Source organism: Ictidomys tridecemlineatus, unplaced genomic scaffold, assembly GCF_052094955.1.
Source record: "Ictidomys tridecemlineatus isolate mIctTri1 unplaced genomic scaffold, mIctTri1.hap1 Scaffold_52, whole genome shotgun sequence".
Taxonomy (NCBI): domain Eukaryota; kingdom Metazoa; phylum Chordata; class Mammalia; order Rodentia; family Sciuridae; genus Ictidomys; species Ictidomys tridecemlineatus.
In genome coordinates this window covers 1,837,992-1,852,097 of record NW_027523416.1, presented here as the reverse complement: position 1 = coordinate 1,852,097, position 14,106 = coordinate 1,837,992, and the positions used below count along the sequence as shown (strand labels likewise).

Below are 14,106 nucleotides of genomic sequence, written 5' to 3'. Positions count from 1 at the left end.
AGAAAACTTCAAGCAGTATTTCTTTGCTATTTTTTATTCTTAGTTGTTCAAAACATTACAAAGCTCTTGACATATCATATTTCATACATTTGATTCAAGTGGGTTATTAACTCCCATTTTTACCCCATATACAGATTGCAGAATCACATCGATTACACATCCACGTTTTTACATACTGCCATACTAGTGTCTGTTGTATTCTGCTGCATTTCCTATCTTCTACTATCCCCCCTCCCCTACCCTCCCATCTTCTCTTTCTACCCCATCTACTGTAATTCATTTCTCTCTCTTGTTTTTTTCCCTTTCCCCTCACTTCCTCTTATATGTAATTTTGTATAACAATGAGGGTCTCCTTCCATTTCCATGCAATTTCCCTTCTCTCTCTCTTTCCCTCCCACCTCTTGTTCTTGTTTAATGGTGGTCTTCTTCTCATGCTCTTCCTCCCTGCTCTGTTCTTAGTTGCCCTTCTTATATCAAAGAAGACATTTGGCATTTGTTTTTTAGGGATTGGCTAGCTTCACTCAGCATAATTTGCTCTAATGCCATCCATTTCCCTGCAAATGCCATGATTTTGTCATTTTTGAGTGCTGAATAATAATTCATTGTGTATAAATGCCACATTTTTTTTATCCATTCATCTATTGAAGGACATCTAGGTTGGTTCCACAGTCTAGCTATTGTGAATTGTGCTGCTATAAACATCGATGTAGCTGTATCCCTATAGTACACTCTTTTAAGGTCTTTGGGGAATAGTCTGAGAAGGGGAATAGCTGGGTCAAATGGTGGTTCCATTCCCAGCTTTCCGAGGAATCTCCATACTGCTTTCCAAATTGGCCGCACCAATTTGCAGTCCCACCAGCAATGTACAAGTGTACCCTTTTCCCCACATCCTCACCAGCACGTATTGTTGTTTGACTTCATAAGGGCTGCCATTCTTACTGGTGTGAGATGGTATCTTAGGGTGGTTTCAATTTGCATTTCTCTGACTGCTAGAGATGGTGAGCATTTTTTCATGTACTTGATTGATTGTATGTCCTCCTCTGAGAAGTGTCTGTTCAGGTCCTTGGTCTATTTGTTGATTGGGTTATTTGTTTTCTTGTTGTTTAATTTTTGAGTTCTTTATATACTCTGGATATTTTTTTAGAAATATTTAATTTTTTAGTTGTAGTTGGACACAATACCTTTGTCTCACTTATTTAGTTATTCTTTTTAATGTGGTGCTGAGGATCGAACCCAGGATCCTGCACATTCGAGGCGAGCGCTCTACTGCTAAGCCACAACCCAAGCCCCTTTGCTGTTTTTTTCAAAAGAGAGAGAGAGAGAATTTTAATATTTATTTTTTAGTTTTCAGCAGACACAACATCTTTGTTTGTATGTGGTGCTGAAGATCGAACCTGGGCCACACGCATGCCAGGTGAGCGCGCTACCGCTTGAGCCACATCCCCAGCCCCCTTTGCTATTTTTATACAAATAATTTCTTATACTTGTGTGTGTGTGTGTGTGTGTGTGTGTGTGTGTGCCAGGAATGCTTAACCACTGAACAACATTCCCAGCCCATTTAATTTTTATTTTGAGACAGGGTCTCACTAAGTTGCTCAAGGCCTTCATTAAGTTGGTGGGGCTGGCCTCAAACTTGTGATCCTCCTGCCTCAACCTTCCAGGTAGCTGGGATTATAAGTGTACACCACCACTCTCAGCTCTTATACCTTTTTCAAGTCCTTCCTGGTCCAATTACATCCTACTCCCATGAAGAAGAGAAAGTTACTGAGTAGAAACATAGAAGGGGAAAACATTTGAGACTAGTCATTGCTAGAACTTTCAATATATTAACCAAGGGAAATGAGAAGGCCAAAGAAGCAACACAGCAACAGTGACAGGGTCAGTCCATCTGTCAACTCAGATCCACACACACCTCGCTGACCTTGCCTTTCAGGGGTTCCAAGGAGATGCAATGGTTCAAAAGCATATATCTATTCTATTTTTTAAAATGTGCAAACCCAGCCAGTCACGGCGGCACACACTTGTAATCCCAGTGGCTTGGGAGGCTGAGGCCAGGAGGATTACGAGTTCAAAGCCAGTCTCAGCAACTTAGTGAGTCCCTGAGCAACTTAGTGAGAACCTGTCTCTAAATAAGATATTTTAAAAAGAGCTGGGATGTGGCTCAGTGGTTAAGCACCCCTGGATTCCATTACCAGTACCCCTCCCACCCACATCCACTCCCCAAAAAACACTATGCAAACTGTGCGAACCAAGCAATTATTTGTTCTGCAATCTACCTTTGAGAAATTCTTACACTTATGCATGGGGAGGCATTGCTTGCAGCAGCAAAAGATTAAATAACGTAGTTGTTCAACAGTAGGAAACAACTCAAATGTGTTGCTACAGCACACTGTGGAAAACCATTTAACAATTAAAAATGATGAATTGATCTATTAGACCAATATGAAAAGATCCTTGCAGATTTGTTTTGGAGAGAAAAAGGGCAACTTAAAAAATAATATTTGCAGAATTTGTTTTCTAGTACTGGAGTTCAACCCAGTGGTGCTTTACTACTGAACTACATTCACAGCCCTTTTTGTATTTTTTTTTATTTTTTGAGATAGGGTCTTGCTGAGTTGTCAGACTGGCTTTGAACTTGTGATTCTCCTGCCTCAGCCTCTTAAATTGCTGATATTATAGGCATGTGCCATTGTATCCGGCTAGAGGATTTGTATTATTATTTGTGTATAATTGTCCCCAATATTTTCTTTTAAAAAATCTTCCATAAAATGTTATTAATTTAGCATACAGGATGTGTTTGTTATTTATTCTCCATGCAGTATTTGAAATAAATTTATTTATTAATTCAACAAATATTTGTTGAGCATATACTACATGACAAACACTGTACTGAAGACTGATAAGTGACATGGATCTAACTGAACAAGACAGGTAGCAACCTGCTCTCCTGGAGCTTAATATTTGTGCAGAATACAATACAAGCAACAAAACAAATGCATTATTACAAATTATGATGCACAATATGAAGAAAACAAACACAGAAACAGGTTGGGGCTGCCTTGGATAAGAGCAGGAGGGTAGAACTATCTGAGGAGGTGGGCTGTGCATGGCCCTAAAGATGGGAAAGACAGCCAGGGGAAGAGCATCTGGACGGAGGCCCCAAAACTGTTAGAACAAGTACTGGCTGTAAATTTTGATAAGTCCATTTAATAAACAAATGAAAATGTGACCCTGGCTGGGGTGGGAGAATCAGTTTCCACACCAGGGGCTCATTACCCCTACCCACGGCAGATGGGAAACCCCACAAGATTATGACCTCTGTCCTGGGACGTGCTTAGTATCTGCATTGGGCCAGACAGGATGAGAGACCCTGCCAAAGGCACCAGGGGCTCCCTAGTAGGCAGAGAAGACTCTGCTGTGCCTATACAAGATGCCACCCCAACACGCCTCACTCCAGCCTTCCTTGTCACCCAACCCAAGCCCCTTTCAGGGGTAAAGGACAATGGCAGAATGTGGGCTTCCCTCTGCCAATGTACCTGGCCAGGGAGGAAGGGGATGGCTGGAGGTGGGAATACAGACTTGGTGAGGTTCCCAGTCCAGTACAGATGGCATGTCCCATTTTCCCATCTAACTTCACTTAAAGAACACAGATTCAAGATGGTGACAACAGTGCATTACACCCAGGCACATGGCTCCTTCCAGGAGCTGGGTCCCAGGTGACTGCACTGTCTCAGGCTCCTCGGGCGAGCCCTGCTCAGAACTGACAGGAAGCAAGCCTCTTACAGTGAGCAGAGACAGGGTCTGAGATGGGGCAGGGGCCAGAAAATGGGTCACTGAAAAGACTTTTAGTTCAGGGAAGCCACCAAAGAGAAGAAGGAGAGACATGACTACTGATGGCAGGGGAAAAATAGAGACTCAAACTCTGGCAGAGGCCACAGAAGAGAGACAGATGGATGTGAGACATTGTTTTGGAAATAAGGAGGAAGAAGTTGGAGGTGAGGAGGTCAGGAGGTATGAATCCTGAGAGAGGGAAGGTTGAACTAGGCAGGTGTTGAACTCACAGGGAAGGAAGACACACACTGTGGGCTGGAGGAAGTGAGGGAAGCTCCAGAAGCCCATCTCAGAGCTGCCTCTCAGCTGGTGTCCTGCCATTGATTCTGCAAACTGTCCTTCTTGGTCACATTGTTTTTGTGTCCTGTGAAGCAGGCAGAGGGAGCTGAGCATCTCTCTGTTGCCCTAGCAAGTCATATCTCACAAGCCCAATCTTACCCAGCAGATAGTAGCCCAGAGGTTCAAGTTGCAGCCTGTGAAGGTTGCACAAATCTGCCAGTCCTTCCTCCTATGGCCCTATCTCTTAAAACTGCGTCAGAGTGGGACAGACGTGAGCCCACAGAAGAGAGTGAGGACCAAGGATGGACAGGAGGGGGAGCAAGTGGGTATGGATGAGAAATCAACCTGCACCTTGGTTACCTTGAGGGCTAAGCCTATCCTTCCTGTTGCCCAAACCCCTCCCCCTTCTTAGTTCTGAGGACTATAGGAGGAGAGTGCATGCACTGTTCTAAGTAAAGAGCTACAGTGTGTTTCCATCTGCATTCAAATACCAATTGAGCAGAACTTCAAGGCCTTCTTTCTGTAAACCATTAAACCAATAAGAAATTTCTAACCAGGGTAGAATCACAGAGAAGTAAGAGGGTAGGGAGACAGGAGGATGAAGGAAGAGGGGGAGGTTAGTGGTAGAGCTCTGGTAAGAGCGGCTGCCAGCTGTCCAGGCTCCTGGCAGGCTCCTGGCTGGGATCAGTGGCCATGGAGAAGCATTCTTACAGGCTTCGCTAATGCACACACAGAAGGGGAGGAAGTGAAGTCCTGATTTGATCTAACCATGGGGCCCTCTCTAATCACTATTAAAAGCAGGCATTTCCACCCTCCCTGGTGGCACTGGAAAAGATTAACGGGAAGAAATTCAACTAAAACCAATTCTTCAACCTATTCATTTAGAATAGCCAAAGAGAAAAAAGCCTGCAAAAGAACAAAAACTCTTGCCTTTATTTTTCTTCAAATTATTGAATCATTCTCTTTGTTCCCAGTGTTTTCTAAGAGTAACGTCTGACTCTGGGCCTACGATAAAAAATTCTCTAGACATTTGATTGAGGACAATCAGCCTGATAGGACCCAGCTTTTCTCACAGTGCCTGTGGGAAGTTGATAAGAATGCCAAGAAAAAATAAGTTTGGGAAGCACTGGGTTAGAAGGAATAAAACAGATTTCTTTACTATAAAGCTTTAAACATTTTCATATGCAATGGGACTCTTCAGAAGGGTGTGGAAGCTTGGGTTGATTTCCTACTTGACAACATTCTTCACTGCACTTCTTTGCCCAAAGAAGAAACAAACTCAGAAGAGCTGTTCCTTCTGTGATTTCCTCTTATGGCATCCTGAAACAAAGAAGGGTATGATTCATTGGATGGTCCCCAATTCACTGGGCCATAGCAGATCCTCTGGAATAAGTTTCCATGGTATGCTTCTGGAAGGCCTACAGAGGAAGGGGTGGGGAGGTGGCAATCAGAAGTGCAAGGTTCTACTTCAGGTTCTAAAAGCTACATGAGCTTCTGGGTCTCATTTTCAACTCTGAAGAAGATATGTTCACTAGTACAATGTAAGTCAAGTTTCTAGGGGCTGGAATATAGCTCAGTAGTAGAGCACTCACCCAGCGAGCAGGAGGCCCTGAGTTTAATCTTTAGAAATGCTTTTAAAAAATAAAAAGTCAAACATCTAATACTATTGCATAGCACATGTGATACATGGCTCCTATATGTCATAAACAGTCATATTTTTAAAATGAGGAAGGGAAATATTCCACTATCAAAATCTAGATTATGACAAAGAGTTCTCACCTCATACCCAATAATAGAACCCTCTCGCCTCCATTCAGCCTAAAAAATAAATAAATATACCATAAATGTCCTAGGTGAGCACAGTCACGCCAGGGCCCACAGCCTCGGTTCCTCACTCTTCTTCTAAGGCAACCCAGGACTCAGCTGGGAGCTCCTTGGATGGCCAGTGTCCCCCTGAAGGAGTTAATGGCTCCAGGGAACACTTCAATGAGAACTTCCACATGTGCCAGACACCCAGCCTGCCCCAGACTGGTGATCTCCAGTCTCCATGCTTAGGTAGATGCCAAGAGCATTGAGCTCCTTCTTGCCCAGAGCCCTGGCTGAGACTCAGAGCAGCTGGTAGACAGCTGACCTAGGGCTTCTCTCTCTTATCCACTGAGGCTTTTTTTTTTTGTTATAGATGCCCTACATCTTAGAAAAGGAATCCAGAACTTTCCCTGGAAATATTTCTACCAAGACAGGGAGGGGCTCAGAACCCACTGAAACTATAAGGTGCTGCTGACCTCACTCCTCCTGCCAGCAGAAAGAGACTAGGCCATTCTGGCTGTTTTCTCAGAAGAAAGGCTGAGAGAGCTGAAAGAGAACCAGAGTAGGCAGGGGGACCCAGCTAGATGACGCACCTCCTGTGGGCTGAGCACCAGCAGAGAGTGGGTAGGAGACAGGCGTGGGACCAAAGGAAGTAGAGAGGATATTTTCTTGACTTGGGGGCTGCCTAGGGATAAAATATCCCTTGGGCCACTTTAAACCTGACAGTTCTCTGGAACTGAACTATGAAAGTCCTAACTTTTGAGATGTTGCAATTACGGTGGTCACAATTCCTGGTATTGGTTTGGAAGAATGATTACTTGATGAGTGTGTCTGGAATGGCTTCCTGGAGGAGTGGCTCTTGAACCACGTTGTATGTCTGTGCTTCTTATTTGCTGATGTGCACAGGAAGCACTGACAGCCTGCTTCAGCAGGGCTGGGGAAGGGCCTGTGATTCTGCATTTGAAACAAGCTCCCAGGTAATGCTGATACCTTGTATCAGCTATAAAAGATATAGCTAAGAGTTGCCCCATGGACAGGGGGTCAATCAGGAGGACATTCCTGACACCAGGCAAAAAGAGCAAAGGGGAAAATGAGATGTACCTTAGAGAGCAAGGTGTGTGGGGAAAGAGTAGAGGAGGCAGGGAAGATGAGGAGGACCTTGCCTGACAGGGGACAAGGGACACATGAGAAGGGCAGGGAGAGTGAACCACCAAGTTTAACTTTATCCTGTGGATCACAGCTATTCTCCGGGTGCATGTCCAGGCTCTATCAGAATCCTTGGGCACCAATTAAAGGCATGCTTCTGTTGGTCCCCACCCAGCAGAATATCAGATTTATTGGATACGGAAAGGGATTCAGAAATCTGCATTTTTTAAAACAATATTTTTTCTTTTTAAAAGACAGGTTCTTACTGTGTTACCCAGGCTGGCCTCAAACTCCTGGGCTCAAGCAATCCTTCTGCCTCAGCCTTCCGAGTAGCTGGGACTAGAGGCATGTGCTACCAAAACCAGCAGAATCTGCATTTAAAAAACAATAATCTCTATTGATTTTATTTTTTTTTTATTTTAGAATTGGGCAACACTTTATTCCATGAAAAAGAATAAAGTACAAGAAATCTGTACTTTTAAGAAGCTCTCTACGTGATTCGCATGCAGTTTGGTAACCAGTGGTGGGAATTAACATATTTCAGACAGGGGAAAGGCCAAGGTTAGATTAGCATATTGACAGATCCCCTGGAAAGCAGAGGAGGGTAGAATGTTGGTGGAGGGGACAATGTGGCTATGTAGACCAGAGAAACCAAGGACTTGGACCAGAATTCTGGCAATAGGAATGAAGAGGAGAGTAACCCAAAAAATATCCACCAATGATTCATCTTCTCATTGCTCACTGGTGAACTGCCAGTCAGGGGTATGTGAGGGCAAGAGAGGTGATGAGTGCAATTTTAGATCTGCCAAGTTTGGTGGACATCCAGGTAGGGAAGACCATTGGGCAAATGGCTATGAGAATCTGAAGATCAGAGGCAATGACCAGCTCTGGCTCTGGATTTTAGAGCCTGTGACCTAAAGTATCACATTAAACTTTGTGTTGCCAGCAGTAAGCATTTCAGATTTTCCCAGAAACCATTCCTAGGGGAAAATGGCGATTAGAGTCCTCCTTCTGCCAGGAGTAAATACTGTTACCAGCAGTGATGTTGATTGTCCCAAGTACAGAGGGCAGATGCTTCCTGGAGAAGCTTGAGCAATGGGGAACTTATGTAAGTTCTCCCCTGGAGACTTGCAGGCCTCTAAGGTGGTGAGGGTAGCCTCCCAGTATCAGCTGAAAAGAACAGAGGACCTCATAACAGGATCTACAAATATCTCTTTCTGCTATGATTTGATCTTGTAATGTACATTTTCAGACTCCAAGAGCAAACTATGGCAAACATGCTAGTGTCAGCTTCTGGAACACTCCACCAGGTTGCAGTGACTGTCCCTACCCAGTTAACTGGAAAAGACAAACAAGGACTTGGACATCTATGCTGCCGTGCTGCATAACCATCTAAATAAATAAGGCTTAGTGGAAGAGCTGACACTGTTATATTTTAAAGGAGTAATAGAAGTTGGGTATGTGAAATAATGGAATGAGGGAGAAGAAGGATTCTAGGTAGAAGAAACAGCTCATGCCAGGCACAGGCTGATGGGATCAGGGAACAGAAAAATTAGGCATGGCTGGAGCAAAGGGCAGATGGGGGACAAGAACAGGAAATAGATCTAACACATGGGAAGGCAGAGCCTGTCATGAAGGGCTCCCTGATATGCAAAGACAATGAATTTAAAATTATCTAGAAAACTCTAAAATGCCAGTTTAAGGAGGGGCACTAGCTCTGAGGTCTGAGTTTGGGTGAGGGATGTGCAGGAGTTTTGATCGTCCAGGCATGAAGGAGACTGAACCAAGACAAAACAGGCTCAATCCTCAGGACTGCCTGCTGGTCCATTTCCCAAATTTATCTCTGCTTTTCCTCCTCCTGGCAGCCAGCACCCAGAGCAAGCCACCATGTCCTCTGTCCTGGGCTCCTGCTGCCGCCCCCTGACAGGTCTTGCTATTTCCATACTTTTCTTCACAGCCTGTTGTCTATGAGGCAGCCAGAGGGACCTTTTAATAATGTAAGTTGTACTGTGTCCCTTGTCTGCTTGAAACCCTTCAGTGGCTTTCATGAGCTGGGCTGGGAGTATGGTCCAGTCTTCTTCCCCTAGTTCACTTGATATGGCCCCTCCTGCCTATCTACCCTCTTCCTAACCCTCCTGCTCTGTCTTTGTCTAAACCCCTAACATACACTCATTTCTAGTTCTTAAACATGCTCAGCTCATCCCCCTTTTAGAGCTTTTACTAGATCTTCCTCCTGCCTAGACCTTACACAGCTGGACATTTCTTGCCTTTTAGGATATTTAAATATCATTTTCTCAGAGAGATTTTCCCTGACAACTCCCTCAATCTATAGGTCATTTTCTGTCAAGTCATCCTGTTTCAATTCTCTGAGCAGCTCTTATTACCTAGTATTTTCCCGTTTTTGTATATTTAATGTCTCTCTCCTCTTAAGGAGATAATCTTCAAAATGGCCACCCTTACCTTCTCCTCTCACTGTACATTTACGTTACTCTACTTGTCAAGAAGCGAGGCTTATTTCTTCTTCCGCTGAATCTGGACTGGACTTACTATTTCTTATTACTTGCTCTGAATGACAGAATGAGGCAGAAAGGATGCTGGGTCTAACTTTTACCTGGCCTGTTCACTTTCGATTTTACTCTTGGAAACTAGCTACCATGTAATGAGTCTGACTACTTTAAGACCGCCATGTTGTAAGAAATTGCAGGCTTTCCATGGAGTCAGAGAGGACATGTTTAAGAGCATATAAAAGAGACATGAGTGATGGACCCATCAGCCCACACCAGCTATCCACTGCCTGTAGATGAGTGAATGACCCCAGATGATGCCAATGACACAGTTCAGCAGAAGAGTTGCCTAACCTGGTCCTGACCCAATTCTGGAAGAGATTTTTGAAGCTTAATAAATTCTTATTATTTAAAGACACTATGTTTTGGAGAGCTTCATTACACAGCAATAGGTCACTGCAACCTCCTCCCAATACAGTGAAGGTTTATGTGCGGTGCCAGGCACTGCTGGGCACACGTGTGGAGTCAATAGATATTTGTTGAATATGATTTTGTTGTTGTTGGTTTTGTTTTTTTGGTTTGTCTTGGGAATGAAATCCAGGGCCTCACACTTGCTAGGCAAGTCCTCTATCACTAAGCTACACTCCTGGCTCTGAATGTGTGAATTCAGGGAAAATGGATTTGTCCATTGTCCATGGGTCTTTATAAACAAAAATGCTAAATGTCTTACAGTATTAATGCCGGAAACCAAGGAACTGAAGGGAATTGAAGTTAGGAAATGGGATTTGAGGCCAGGCACAATGGCCCACACCTACAATCCCAGAGACTCAGGAGACTGAGGCAGGATGATCACAAGTTCAAGGGTAGTCTCAGAAATTTAGCAAAACCCTGCCTAGAAAAAATAAATAAATAAAAGGAGCTAGGGATATAACTCAGTGGTATAAATGCCCTGGGTTGAATCCCCTATACCAAAAGAAGAAAGAAAAGAAAAGGAGAGGGTGTGGTTTGGAGCTTAACATTTCAGTTCTGAGTTTTGAGAACGCATAAGACATAGTCATAGCTGAAGTGGTGGAGAGACGGAGGTCACTGAAGTTGAGGAGGTAAACACATTTGAGGTTAGGATACTGGCTGAGACAAAAAAAATATTCAGCTTATCCAGGAAGATGGCAGGACTGGTGCTGGGGAGAGGTACTGGAAGGTTCTACCTGAGAGCCATGAGAGGGCATAGGACAGGTGGAATCCATGGAATTATCAAGCTTCAAAAAGGCAAAAAGGATTCAGTGAAGGATCTGTGGGAGCAGATAGAACAGGAAACTCAGGGGGAAAGAGGACAACCCAGCACCATCCTCAGCAATGACTATCAGGTCACCTTCAGGGGCAGATGAATGAGGTGGGGCTTTCACAGCATTGCAGCCAAGCACAGATTAGGCTCCATTCTGGGCAGATGAGAAGCATACTCAGATGAGATCACCAGGAAGATTAACTGGCCTCTGATTTTGGCTGGCCCCGAAGGGTAAAACAAAACAAAACAAAAAAATGGTTTTCTTGTCAGCATATCCAGAAGATAGATAATGTTTGCTGTTGGCAGTGGAATCAGCAAACTGAGACCTTGGCTCAAGAGTCCAAATGAAACTATGGTGAAAGGATGCAGGCAGGGCTGTGGGTAGGCCCAAGTCAGTAAGCCCCCAACTGGCCTGCAGATGGTAGACGCTGAGCAGAGAGGGAGGAGCAGCAGGCTGAGTCCTGGGGTGAGAAAGAATGGGGCTCACCTGGACTGCTGTGTACCCCTAAACTTGTCCTCACAGGAAGGGTTGGCATGGCTGGTCAGAGTTAGCTATCTGGAACCAGTGCTCGGTCTGGAAAGGCAAGATGGTCTGAGTTGATTCTCTTCAAATCCTATGAAAAAATAAACTTAATAATGATCCTTTCATATTATAAAAAGTAGACACATTTAATGTTAAAAACTGTTTTCAAATCCCCAAAGCAGAAAGGCCTTCCCCTTCTGTCTCCCTCTACACACATAAAAAATGAGCATGGATAAGAAATAATCCTTAACATACTATTAAATTCTCATTTTAATAACCCAGTCACAGCTTTTAGGCTATTCTATTTCCTGCCTTGATATTCCAGTCCGAAGAAACCAAGCAGAGAACGGTGACAGAACTAGAACTAAACAATGGACTCCTTCAAGTCCTTGCAGTATATCATTCAAACTGAAAGGCATTTATTAAGCTCCAACCCATTAGTCAGGTCTCTCTCAGTTTCAAGTGAGTGAAACCAACATAAGCTGGCTTAGGCCAAGTAGGAAATTTATTGGTTCATATTTTAAAAGAACAAGAAGAGGAATGAAAGAAAGAACAGAAACAAATAGAAGATCAGCTCAATCAGATGTTGGCAGGAATCTCATCTCATCATTTCAGCCCTGCTTTTTCAGTATCAGTTTTTTCCCAGGCAGGGTTTCCCAACTGATGACCAAGTTAACAGCACAAGAAAAAAGTACCTCCTTTTTGAAGCAAAATTCTGAGGCATATTCTCATTGGTTATGCTTGAGTCACATGCCCATCCTTGAACCAATCATGGCCAGGAGGATGCAGTTCTCTCATTGACCAGGCCAGATCACACATCCACACCTGGAATAGTGAGGTGATGTTAGTCCCATTCAAGCTACATACATAGTTGGGTCCTCAAATAAAAGTTGCAGTTACCAGATGGAAGGGCATGGCATGCAGGGTAATTTCAAATAGGTGGCTAGACACAGCAGACTTCATGGACCTGCAACCATGGACCATGGGCCAGACTCATGGCCTGGCTCTTAGAAAGGATTAATGCAGCTCTGTTTTGAAATTCTTAATACTTCTTAATAATTTAATATTTTTTAAAACTTTTTTTAGTTGTAGGTGGATACAATACTTTTATTTTTTATTTTTATATGTGGTGCTGAGGTTCAAATCCAGTGCCTCAAGCACAGTAGGTGTGTGCTGTACCACTGAGCCACAACCCCAGTCCCAATAATTTAAGTTTGTGAATTTTAAAGAATTTTTAAGCTTCAAAATTATTAGAATAATAATTAGAAGTAGGAGCCTTGCGTTTTCATTTTTCAGTGGGCCCTACAAATTAGGTAGCTGATCTTGTGGTTACACTACTGTGTGCCTGGGAAGGATTCAAGAAACCCATGAAACAGTCCCCTCAGGGAGAAGAAACAAAGGACACTTTTGGGGAAAAGAACAAGTGATTTGTGCTGACTTAGGCCTGTAAGGAAGGAAAATGTACTCATTCATTCATTATTTCTTTCGTTTATTCATTTAAAACTTTATTAAGGGGCTGGGCAACTACTATTGCCAGGGTATAGAGGAAAAAAATGACTGTCACAGTCCTAAGGAAGCCCCTGCTCTGCTGGAGTGGGGGAAGGATCACAAGCATAGCAGAGTAAGGGTTGGGATGTAAAGAAACACCCATAGCTGTGGAGTGCAGGGCAGATACTGTGAGCAGTCCAGCCTGGAGATGGGATCCAGCCTGGAGGTGGGTATATGCTGTTGTCCTAAGAGTCAGGAATGTGATTGATTGGTCAATAGAAGCCAATAGTTGCAAAGCCTGGTAAGCTTTTCCACCAGTAGAGATAGTTTCACAGTGCAGAAAAAATCATGCCAGGTACTTCAGGCAGAAGCTTGTGTCTGAGCCATGATATGGACTGAATGAAACTTCTCAGGGTGTCAGCCCTAGCCACAAACTTAACCACTAGATAACCTTGGACATGAATATACCTGCAATACAGTGCCCTATTTAAGTGTCAAGAAAGGAGAAGTATCCTAGTGGCTCAGGAGGCTGAGGCAGAAGGATCACAAGTTCAAAACCAGTCTCAGCAACTTAGCGAGGCCCTAATCATCTTAGTAAGACCCTGTCTCTAAATAGAATATAAAAAAGTAACATGAAGAGAGAGTCTACAGAATGGGAGAAAATCTTTACTACATGTACCTGAGATAGAGCATTAATCTCCAGGATATGTAAAGAACTCAAAAAACTTAATAATAATAATAATAATAATAATAATAATAATAATAATACAAATAACCCAATCAATAAATGGGCTAAGAACTGAACAGACACTTCACAGAAGAAGAAATACAATTGATCAACAAATACATGGAAAAATGTTCAACCTCTTTAGCAATTAGAGAAATGAAAATCAAAACAGAAAGCAGTATGGAGATTCCTCAAAAAACTTGGAATGGAATCACCATTTGACCCAGCTATCTCACCTCTCAGTTTATACTCAAAGGACTTAAAATCATCATATTACAGTGATGCAGCCACATCAATGTTTATCGCAGTTCAACTCACAATAGCTAAACTATGGAACCAACCTAGGTGCCCTTCAACAGATGAATGGATAAAAAAAATGTGGTATATACAATGGAATATTACTCAGCCTTAAAGAAGAATGAAATTCTGGTATTTTCTGGTAAATGAATGGAGCTGGAGAATATCATGCTCAGTGAAATAAGCCAATCCCAAAAAACCAAAGGCTGAATGTTTTCTCTGA

The 14,106-nt window shown here is 43.2% G+C and overlaps 1 long non-coding RNA gene across 1 annotated transcript; it reads right to left on the bottom strand.

Annotated features, from left to right (window-relative positions):
* Positions 1-386: 386 nt before the first annotated feature.
* LOC144373888 (uncharacterized) lies at positions 387-12,468 on the bottom strand. The gene is made up of 2 exons (XR_013433458.1): positions 12,067-12,468; positions 387-11,462 (listed from the first exon to the last, which is right to left on the bottom strand). It is a non-coding gene; the product is annotated as an uncharacterized LOC144373888 (long non-coding RNA).
* Positions 12,469-14,106: the final 1,638 nt, after the last annotated feature.